The sequence below is a fragment of the Urocitellus parryii genome, chromosome 3 (genome assembly GCF_045843805.1).
Source record: "Urocitellus parryii isolate mUroPar1 chromosome 3, mUroPar1.hap1, whole genome shotgun sequence".
In the NCBI taxonomy this organism is placed as follows: Eukaryota; Metazoa; Chordata; class Mammalia; order Rodentia; family Sciuridae; genus Urocitellus; species Urocitellus parryii.
This window is the reverse complement of record NC_135533.1, coordinates 89,718,543-89,730,906: the sequence shown is the minus strand read 5'-3', so window position 1 is coordinate 89,730,906 and position 12,364 is coordinate 89,718,543.

Genomic DNA, 12,364 nt, shown 5'->3' with positions numbered 1-12,364 from the left:
GGGATGCCAGATGACCTCCCAGTAGTTTATGGTGGTTGATAACATGTTGGGAAACCATGTAGTTTAGCATGTACACCCCTCGTGGCCTAAACCAATCAGTTCAAAGGAATCTCCCTCTTGTACTAACCAATCACCCCTACCCAACTTGTTCCTGCCAGTAAATATGCTAATCAATGTTAAGAGTTGTTGTTTGACTTCACTTTCCCGAGATGTGAAATGATTTGCTGTGTGATGTTGTGACGCATAGAGTATCCTCCCCAAACCTAATAAATCTCACTGAACAAAGGACCGAGACTCACTCCCTGGGACCACTGCGTTGGAAACGATTGTGAGTCCAGGCTTGCAATAAAGACCCTTGTGTGATTGCATCGGATTCGGCTCCTGGAGGTCTATTGGGGTTCCACAAATCTGGCATTACAGCTCTAGGCTGAGTGCCCTTGAGTTCAATCCCTGGTATGCCTCCCCCAGCCAAAAACAAAACAAAACAAAACAAAAAGAGAGCCAGGGATGTAATTCAATGGTAAAGCAGTAACCTTGCATGCCCGAGGCCCTGGGTCCCAACCTCAGTACCACACACGGAAGAAGATGGAGGAGGAGAAGAAAAACAAATCCTTGAGCTTAAAAATACACTAAAAGAGCCAGATGTAGTGGTGCATGTATACAATTCCTGTGATTTGGGAGGTTGAGGCAGGAGTAATCTCAAGTTCAAAACCAGGCAGGAGGATACCAATCCTCAAAAAAGTAAAAATAAAACTACCATTTGATCCATTCCTGAATGAGATCAATGAGTGATCTCATTCCTGGATATGTTTCCAAAGGAAATGAAATCAGTGTGCCAAAGAGACATCTGCACTCCCATTTTCATTTGTACCACTGTTCATAATAGCCAAGAAATGGATGGACCTAAGTACCCATCAGCTGATGATTTGATTCAGCAAATGTGGAGCAAATACACAACAACGCACCGTTCAGTCATAAAAATGAATGAAATCCTATCTTTTGCAGCAATGTGGATGAAACTGGAGGATATTAAATAAAATAAGCCAGACAAAGAAAGACAATTAGTGCACAATCTCATGCACGTGGAATATAAAATGTTGATCTTAAAGCTGGAACTATATAACTCAGTGGTAGAGTGCTTGCCTAGCACACATGAGGCCCTAGGTTTGATCTCCAGCACCAAAAAAACCCCCATATTTTTTAAAAATGCGGCAAAATATATTTAGAAGAGAAAAAAATTTTTACCCACTTAGGATCTCTGGCTGGGTCTGAGAATTAAATAGACTTAGCAGGAAATTTTTATATAAAAACGGAGTTCCCATTAAAAATAATGAAGAACCAAAGAAGTAGTAAAATCTTAAGTGCTTAAATGTTAGGTTAAACAAAGAGATAATTGTGGAAAAGTAGTTACAGTGAATAGGAAGACTAAAGGAAAATAACTGATCTTAAGGTCTGTTTGTACAGAATGCTCTCAGTCTGGACTCCCCATCTCTGATGATAAGAATGTTTCTTTTTTCCTTCAGGAATAGGGAGGTCATCTTTCAAATGGAAATTTTGTCTCCTGCTTTCAGGATGAAAAGGAGCCACAAAATGTGCTTCTGCCTGTTGTTTTTCAAATGCTTTTAGTTTAGCTGTGCACAATGGCACCCACCTGTAATCCCAGCGGCTCAGGAAGCTGACGGGAGGATTATAAATTTGAGGCCAGTCTCAGCAACCCAGTGAGGCCCTAAGCAATTTAGTGAGAGCCTGTTCTCAAAATAAAAAGGGATAGGGATGTGGCTTAGTGGTTAAGTGCCCCTGGGTTCAATTCCATGCACACACACACACACAAAGTGCTTTTAGTTTAAAATAATTCTCATGCTGAAGTGGCATATTTTGGAGGGATTTGGAACATGGAGGCAGGAGGATCCCAAATTCAAGGCCAGCCTCAGCAATTTAAGAAGAGCTTGTTTCAAACTAAAAAATAAAAAGGGTTTGGGTGTAAAAGCAACAAAGTAAAATTTACAATTTAGCCTTTTTATGTGTAGAATTCGGTGGTATTATGTATTGTTGTGCAGCCATTATCACCTCTGTCTCTGGAACATTTTCTTATTCCCAAACTGAAACTCTGTTTCCTAAAGTAACTCCTCATTTTCTCTCCTGCCTGGCCCTGGCATTCACCATTCTACTTTCTGTCATAATGAATTTGACTGTTCTGTATGCCTTGTATAAATGGACTCATGCAATCTTTGTCTTTTTGTTTTAAGCTTATATCACTTATCACGTCTTCAAAGTACATGTTGTAGCAGATCTCATAATTAAAAAAAAAAATACTTGTTTATTTAGTTAGTTAGTTTTTGGTGGACACAACATCTTTGTTTGTATGTGGTGCTGAGGATCAAACCCAGGCCGCAAGCATGCCAGGCGAGCACCCTAACTCTTGAGCCACATCCCCAGCCCAGATCTCATAATTTTTTTAAATTTGTTTTTTAGTCGTAGATGAACACAACAACTTTATTTTGTTTATTTACTTTTATGTGGTGCTGAGGATCGAACCCAGTGCCCCATACATGCTAGACAAATACTCCACCACTGAGTCATGCTCCCAGCCCCTCTCATAATTTTTTCTGTTTAAAATCTGCATAATAGCTGGGCATGGTGGCTATTATACCTGTAATATTATTATACCTGTAATCCCAGTGGCTTGAGAGGCTGAGGCAGAAGGATTGTGAGCTCAAAACCAGCCTCAGCAATTTAGCAAGGCCTTAAGCAACTTAATGAGTTCCTGTCTCAAAATAAAAAAATAAAAGTGATGGGGATGTGGCTCAGTGATAAAGGGCTCTTGGGTTCAATGCCTGGCACTGTAAGGGGACAAATAGATGAGGATGGGGGAACACGTGGTTAAGAGAATAATCCTATAAAGTGAGCCCACTATTCTGACTTCCCATATGCTTTGTTTGCCAAAAAGCAATCTGCCTGCAACCCCCGCCTGGCCCAAGGGGACAGGAAATGTCACATTCCTCAACAAATAGGCAGGGGGCCTGAAGGCCTAGCAGTCAGTGTAAGTAATAAATTATAGGGGTTGAGAAGATGAGGGCTGGTTATCAAAGAGAAGATCACATTTTCTTGCACCAAGGATTGCTAAGCCTCCAGATCACACTTCCAAGACACAAGCGGTTACCCTCTGGGCTGCTCCTTCCTGCCCTTAGAAGAAAAGAGAAGGCGGGGGTTCTGGGGTCTATAAAAGAACGAACACATTCACTTCTTCAGCACCCAGCTCTGGACCCCACTTCTCTCCAAAGAAGTCTATCTCTGTCCCTTTCTTAAATAAAACTCGCTTTCTATGCCTAGGCATTTCTCTGGTGTTTAATCTTCAACATGGGAGGGGGAGGCACTGGGGGGCACTGGAGGACCTGATCTTCAAGACCTGCATCAGCACCAAAAACCAAACAAGCAAACAAAAAACCTCAAACACTAAAAGCTGCATAATATTTGATTGCATTGCAATAATATTCCATATTATTGTATATATATATATCACTTTTTCTTCATCCATTCAAACAGTTTCCATTCCAACGTTTCCATCTTTTGGCTATCGTGAATAATATTGTGATGAATGTTGGTGGATAAATATCTGCTAATGTTCCTACTTTCAATTCCTGGGGATATATACTTAGGAGTGGAATTACTGGATTCTATGGTAATGCTATATTTAACTTTTGTGTGTATATATTGTTTTTTTTATTCTTGTTTTTTTGTGCAGGGCTGGGGATCCAACCCAGGGCCTCACAAATACTAGGCAAATGCTCTTCTGCTGAATACTACTAGTTCTCTATGTTTAACAAGGATAAAACACATAATATGAACTGTTATTAAGTGGCTGGTGTGTTCTAGGAACTTGATTTGTAAGGGACCGGAGAAATGTCGGAGGAAGAGACCACCAAGTGACCACTCATGCAATTGGCAGAAGGGGATTTATTGAGATTCCAGCATGCTGGGGCTCCGTGCCCACTCAGGAAAGGGGAGCAGCCCAGAGCCCAGAGCAGGGGTTGAACAATGCTTAAGTACACTTTTGGGGGAGGGCGGGGGCTTTGCATACATCATAGTCTCCTTTAATAAATCACCATACACCTCGGGGAAATCAAACAACAATTCTTAGACTTGATTAGTACATTCATTGGTGGGAACAGGGCTGGCTGGAGTGATAGGTCATTCCTAAGGAGGGGGTTACATTTAAACTGATTGGTTCAGGCCATGAATGTCTACGTGACAAGCAGCACAGGGTCTTGAATGCTTATGTGAGGAGTCACACAGGATCCCAGGCCATAAATCAACTAAATGGCCAGTAGGGCCTTGTCTCAGGAATTTAACCCATGCTTTGCAGTTTAGAAGCAGGTTTACAATGCCTGGTCCTTTACATTTTAACTCAGGCTTTGCAGCTTAGAAACTTTACCCTTTCAGATTTACATTTATTAAAGCCTTATACAATATTAAGGCTTTTTTTTTTTTTAATACTGGGGATTGAACCAAGGGGTGCTTAACCACTGGGCCACACCCACAGTCCTTTTTTTAAACAATATATTTTATTAGAGACAGGGTGTTGCTGAGTTGCTAAGTGCCTCACAGCATTCCTAAGACTGGCTTTGAACTCGAAATTCTCCTGCCTCAGCCTTCTGAGCCATTGGGATTACAGGAGTGCGCAACTGCACCTGGCCAATATTAAGGTATTGAATGACTGTTTTTTGATCTCCCAGGCTAAGAGAAGTTAAATAGCCTGCCATTATCAAATAGCTAGTGAATGTAGATTTGTTTGCTTATTACAGTTTATTTATTTATTTATTTTCAGTACTAAGGAATGAGCCCAGGGCCACACCACATACTAAACAAGAACTCTACCCCTGAGCTATATTCCTAGACCTTTAAAAAAAATTCTTTTTTGAGACAGTGTCTTGCAAATTTGCCCAGGTAGGTCTCAAATTTGAGATTCTCCTGCCTCAGGCTTTGAAGTACCAAGGATGACAGGTAAATATGCCATTGTTCCCAGGTCTGAATGGTAGATTGAGAAGAGAATTTGGTTCAGAGCTAAATATATTCTGTTTTGCTTTTGTTTTCATTTTGTAGTGCTGGGGATTGAACCTAGGGCCTCACAAATGCCAGGCAAGCGCTCCACCCACTGAGTTCAGTCACCAGCCCTAAATGCACTTTTTTTAAAATATTATTTTTTGTAGTTATAGATGGGCAGAATGCCTTTGTTTATTTTTATGTTGGTGCTAAAGATCAAATCCAGGGCCTCATACATGCTAGGCAAGTGTTCTACCACTGAGCTATAGCCCCAGCCTGAAAAGCACTGTGATTTGCTATGTTGATCTTATGGTTTGTTTGTCTTTGCAGTCTCAGCCATTTTTCTTCCTAGCTGAGAGAACCAAGATTTTGTTAAGATAATGAAAAGCAATGTAGCACTTCTGTAATCCCAGCTGCTCTGGAGGTTGAGGCAGGAGGATCCTAAATTCAAAGCCAGCCTCAGCAAAAGTGAGGCGCGAAGCAACTCAGTAAGACCCTGTCTCTAAAAAGAACACAAAATAGGGCTGGGGATGTGGCTCAGTGGTCAAATGTCCCTGTGTTCAATCCCTAATATCCCCCCACAAAAAAAGAAAAGCAATGTGATCAAAGAGGGATCTCTTTCCCAACTAATGATTGGAATCTAATTACAACAATCTCATTCTACTAACCTAGAGGACATAAATGAAATTCTGACCTAGCATGGTGCTGCACCCCTATAATTCCCACTACTTGGGAAGCTGAGATAGGAGAATTGCAAGTTTAAGGCCGGCCTGGGCAGCTTAGTGTGACCTTGTCTCAAAAAACTAAAAGGGAATGTGGGTGGCTGGGATGTAGCTTCGTGGCAGAGTTCTTGTGTGGCATGCAGGAGGCCCCCAGTAAAGGAAGAGCTCTGTTCAGGATTCTGGGAAATATTGTCTTGTATAATTACAGTACAGTATCAAAACTAGAAAGTCAACTTGGCACAATGCAATTAACTAGACTACAGACTTTATTTAGATTTTGTCACCTTTTATGTAAACTCTTTCTTGGTAGGTGTTATATATTAAACAAATGTTCTATGGAATTTTATCATATATATAGAATTATGATTCATGATCATATATACACACAATCAAGATACAGAACTGTTCTGTTACCACAAAGAACTTCTTTGTGCTACATTTTCATAACAATATCCATTTTAACTAGATTTTCTTTGTATCATTACAGTGAAGCAGAGTGTAGAGGATATATTACACATGAGCTCTGTACTCTTCCCATCAGAGCTGGCCCCAGTAACAACCTTCCCCAGAGCCCAGGATTTTTTTTTTTCCCATACTAGATATTGAACTCAGGACTTCACACATGCTGGACAAGTACTCTACCACTGACCTACATCCCATCCCTTTTTACTTTATTTTGAGACAGGGTCTAAATTGCCAAATTGCCAAAGCCAGCCTCTAATTTACCTCAGCCTCCTGAGCAGCTCGAATTTTTAGGTACATACCATCATGCCTGACCGAGCATTTTTTTTCTTTTTTTGTTGGGAAGGGAGTACTGAGGATTGAACTCAGGGGCACTCAACCACTGGGCTATATCCCCAGCCCTGTTTTGCATTTTATTTAGAGAAAGGATCTCACTGAGTTGCTTAGCACCTTGCGTTTGCAGAGGCTGGCTTTGAACTCTTGATCCTACTGTCTCAGCCTCCTGAGCCACAGGATTACAGGCATTAGCCCCTGACCTGACTCAGAATTTTAATAGGTTAAAATATTGTTAAACCCGGGGCCAGGGTTATGGCTCAGCGTTAGAGCGCTCGCCTTGCACCTGAGAGACCCTGGGTTTGGTCCTCAGCACCACATAAAAATATATGAGTAAAATAAAGGTATCATGTCCAGCAACAACTAAAAAATAAATATTAAAAAAAAAAAGCCTCTGGGGAGGCTGAGGCAGGAGGATCACGAGTTCAAAGTCAGCCTTAGCAACTTAGGCCCTAAGCAACTCAATGAGACCCTGTCTCTAAATAAAGTACAAAATAGGGCTGGAGATGTTGCCCAGTGGTAGAGTGCCCCCGAGTTTAATCCCTGGTATTGCAAAAAAATATTGTTAAAATGAAAACTTTTGACAAGCCAAATTTACCATTGTTTATCTTCAGTATTTTTGCCCCCCCCCTTCATGGCTGTTAATAATTAAATGAAATCATGCCTTGTTAACTGAAAATGAATGCTTGAAATGATGTCATGTGTTTAATTTGGAATATAGATTACAAGGAATGTGCTATATATTCCAAAAAAAATTGTGTACATGTTAGAAAATACTGATTTATGTTCTTCCTGAAGTGGACAGTGTAACAAGCTGTGATTTTTCAAGGCTTTCCAAGCCGAGAGGCAGGATCTGTAAATGAATGTAGAGGGTGTTTCAGGTAGACCCCTAAGCTAATGATGTCAAGCATCCTGTAGTTGTTCTAAGGTGGTCGTTGCAAAAGGAACACTGAACAATGAGTCAGCCTCCTGTGTACTGGTGCCTTCTTTCTCATTGTTTTATTCCAGCTCCCTTTGATACTTATTTTTTAAAAAAGGGATGAAAACCTTGAGATAATGGATTGCAAACAAGTACAAAATTTGAAGATAAACGTTCAACCTGTTCTTTCCCGGGTTAAGATAATAACATGCCAAAAAGAGTAGTTTCTTTGAAACTCTAGAAACATCTGTCTGTCCTGGCAGCCCTCATGGTCTTAAGTGTTAAGAAAGGATGCCTGGGGCTGGGGTTGTGGCTCAGTGATACAGCATTTGCCTCACATGAGAGAGGCTCTGGATTTGATCCTCAGCATCAAATTAATTAATTAATTAATTAATTAAGCTCTTGTGTCCATCTACAACTAAAAAAAAAAATTAAAAAAAGAAGGGATGTCTTAAATATTAACCAACACACTATTTGACCACACAATATTCATTCCCAGTGCTTTTTTTCCCCCCTTGTAGACTTGTGCTAAAACTTGGGAAAATGAAGTGCTTGCAGCTATATGTGACCAAATTGCAATTCTAGACAAGGAAATGAACATGGAAGTCTGTTGAGGTGGGGGTGGGGGAATAAGATTGTGTCTTGAGAAAGCTTTTACTTTCCTGAAAACAAAACAAAAACAAAGCAAAACAAAAACAAACAAACAAACAAATAAACAAAAAACAACTCCCCATCTTCTTGCCTTGTGTAAGAGTGAAAAGGGTAAAACTACTGTCACCATCTTGCATCCTCTAGAGAATCACAGAATCAATGGCATTGCTATTCTTTTTCTTTTCTTTTTGGTACTGGGGAAATTAACCCATAGTTTTGCACTTGCTAGGCAAGTGTTCTCCCACTGAGCTACATGTTAAAAGTCTGAGTTAGCCAAGCTGGCCTCACAATTGCGTTACCCAACCTTAACCTCCGTAGCAGCTGGTATTACTGGCAGTGACACACAGGGTTTCTACTATTCTTGAGCTGTTGAACCAATAAAGGTAGCTGCCTATCTGCAAGCTTGTTAGGTGACCAACTAGACCCCTATTTGTTTAAGCCTTTGCAATGGAATTCTTTTTTAATTTGAACTCAAATGCCTTCCTCACTGTGTAAGCACTAAAATGATACATTTTTAGTCCCTTCTATCATCTTTATACTTATACTTCTTTATTCCTCCAATATTTGCTATTACTGTTTTATCACCCTAACTAGAAAATTCAGTTATCCTTGATTTATTTTTTTCCCAATATTCTTGGTAATTAAGTCTTGTTTATCAGTTTTCGAGTTCATCTGTACTTCATCATTCTCACTGACATTGGTTTGTACTCCTTCCTAACTTGTATCCTTACTTCTAGTCCAGCATCTACCAGTTTTATAATTACCTTATAATCACCATAGATAGTGATTGTCATTGCTGCCTTCTGATTTTAGACTTTCCATCTTCCTATCTAGTCTGGCATATTGTAGGTGCTCAAGTGTTTGTCAAATGATTGAATCTTTTATATTAAATTTTTTTAAATTTTGGGCTGGGGTAGAGCTTTAGCACCAAATTTTGGGCTCAGTGGTAGAGTGCTTGCCTAGCATGTGTGCGGCACTAAATACAATTCTCAGCACTGCATATAAATAAATAAAAATAAAGGTCCTCAACAACCAAAAAATAAATAAAAATTTTAGTGTTGTGGATAGAATTCAGGGCCTTTTGCAGGGCAAGCAGATCTACCACTGAGTTACACCCCTAGCTAGAATGATTGAATCTTTTGCATGGCTTCTTTATTGTTTGATTATTAAGGTTTTTTCATATTTTAATTGATACATTATAGTTGTACACAATGGTGGGATTTGTTGTTACATATTCGTACATGCACACAATATTACAATATAATTTGACCAATATCATTTTCCTCTCCCCCACACCCTGTTTCTTTCTTCTACTCTACTGATCTTCCTTTGATTTTCATGAGACACCTCCCACACACATCTTTTTTTCCTTTTCCTCCCTAGCTTCCACATGAAAGAAAACAGGATCCTTGACCATCTGTTCGGTTCGTTTTGCTTAACATAATGCTCTAAAGTTCCACCCATTTTCCTGCTAACAACATAATGTCATTTTTCTTTATGGCTGAATAAAATTCCATAGTGAATATGTCTCCACATTTTCTTTATCCATTTATCTGTTGATGGACACTTAGGCCGGTTCCATAGTTTGGCTATCGTGAATTGTGCTGCTATAAACATGGGTAAGCATGTGTCATATAGTATGATGATTTTAATTCTTTAGGACAAATATCAAGAAGTAGTATAGCTGTGTCATATGATGGTTCTATGCTTAGTTTTTTGAGGAACCATTATTCTGATTTCCATAGTGGTTATTACTAATTTATAATCCCACCAATCTCCTCATCCTCTCTAGTATTTATTATTTTTTGTATCCTTGATGGCTACCATTTTGACTGAAGTGAGTTGAAATCTCAGGAAAGTTTTGATTTGCACTTCCCTAATTGCAAACGATGTTGAATGTTTTTTCATATATGTTGGCCATTTGTATTTCTTCTTTTGAGACGTGTCTGTTTAGTTCATTTGCCCATTAACTGGGTTGTTTCTTAGGTATAAAGTTTTTGAGTTCTTTATATATTCTGTATATTAATTCTCCATCAGAAGAATTACTAAGAAAGATTTTCTCCCATTCTGGAGGTTCTCTCTTCATATTCTCCTTGTTTTTAAAACATTTTTTAGTTGTTGATGGGCCTTTATTTATTTATTTACATGCAGTGCTGAGAATTGAACCCAGTGCCTCATGCGTGCTAGGCAAGTGCTCTACCACTGAGCCACAAACCTAGCGCTCTTTTCAGATTCTTTTTTTTTTTTTTAATTGTTGGTCGTTCAAAACATTACATAGTTCTTAATACATCATATTTCACAGTTTGATTCAAGTGGGTTATGAACTCCCAATTTTACCCCGTATACAGATTGCTGTATCACATCAGTTACCCTTCCATTGATTGACAAATTGCCTTTCTAGTGTCTGATGCATTCTGCTGTCTGTCCTATTCTCTACTATCCCCCCTCCCCTCCCCTCCCCTCCCCTCCCCTTTTCTCTCTCTACCCCTTCTACTGTAAATCATTTCTTCGATTTGTATTATCTTGTCTTACCCCTCCTTTCCTCTTATATGTCATTTTGTATAACCCTGAGGATCGCCTTCCATTTCCATGCGGTTTCCCTTCTCACTCCCTTTCCCTCCCACCTCTCATCCCTGTTTAATGTAAATCTTCTTCTCAAACTTTCGTCCCTACCCTGTCCTTGTTTTCTCCCCTTATATCAAAGGGGTCATTTGGTATTTATTTTTTAAAGATTGACTAGCTTCACTTAGCATAATCTGCTCTAATGCCATCCATTTCCCTCCAAATTCTATGATTTTGTCATTTCTTAATGCAGAGTAATACTCCATTGTGTATAAATGCCACATTTTTTTTATCCATTCATCTATTGAAGGGCATCTAGGCTGATTCCACATTCTTGCTATCGTGAATTGTGCTGCTATGAACATCGATGTAGCAGTGTCCCTGTAGCATGCTCTTATTAGGTCTTTGGGGAATAGACCGAGAAGGGGAATAGCTGGGTCAAATGGTGGTTCCATTCCCAGCTTTCCAAGAAATCTCCATACTGCTTTCCAAATTGGCTGCACCAATTTGCAGTCCCACCTCTTTTCAGATTCTTGTTTCCTTGTGCAGAAACTTCTAATTTGATGCCATCCCATTTATTAATTCTTGGCTTTATTTCCCAAGTTTTAGGGGTCCTATTGTGAAATAGGACCTGTGCCCCCCCCCTCTCTCTCTCTATATATATATTTAAAGACTCAAAGTGAGTTCCTTAATTTTTTAATATTTATTTTTTATTTTTCAGTTTTCGGCGGACACAACGTCTTTGTTTGTATGTGGTGCTGAGGATCGAAGCCTGGCCGCACACCAGGCGCTACCGCTTGAGCCACATCCCCAGCCCCAGACCTGTGCCTATATGTTGGAGTATTAACCCTACGTTTTCTTCTAGAAGTTGCATAGTTTCTAGTCTAATTCTGAGGTCTTAGATTCATTTTTAGTTGGCCTTTATGCAGGGTAAGAAATAAGGGTCTAGGGTCTGGGGGTTGTAACTCAGTGGTAGAGTGCTTGCCTAGCACATGTGAGGCACTGGATTTGATCTTCAGTATCACATAAAAAATAACACACCTAAAATCCCAGCGGCTTGGGAGGATGGAAAATTCAAAGCCAGCCTCAGCAACTTAGCCAGGTCCTAAGCAATGCAGGGAGACCCTGTCTCTAAATGAAAAATTAAAAAGGGCTTGGGATGCCCTTTTTAATTCAATTCTCGGGACCAAATAAATAAATAATAAAGGTATCGTGTCCATCTCTAACTAAAATATATATTTAAAAAAGAGATAAGGGTCTAGTTTTATTTTTCTATATGGACTATTATCAGATAAGCCCAGAGGGAATTCAATAAATGACTCTTTCTAAATTCTGTAAAACAAATTATCAGTAGTTCCAGATACCACACATATTGGCGTGCATTCAGGTGATTTAGACTAGCATCCAGGAAGTGAATTCCTTTAGTAATGTGTATGTTTTTATCTTAAAGTCATCTCCGTTCTCTAGACTGGGCTTGTGCCAAGAGTGAAAATTAGGCAGAGTCTGTGTGAGCATTTCTGCTCATTTTTTGATCCATGAATAACTCCTAGCAAATGAGACAGCAAAACTACAACCTTCTGCTTGCTAACAAGCTATGGCAAGTTAATCACACTAGTGAGGGCTACAGCCATTCGCTGATACAAGGGCTTCGCGTTGGAATTTGTGAGAAGGGGGG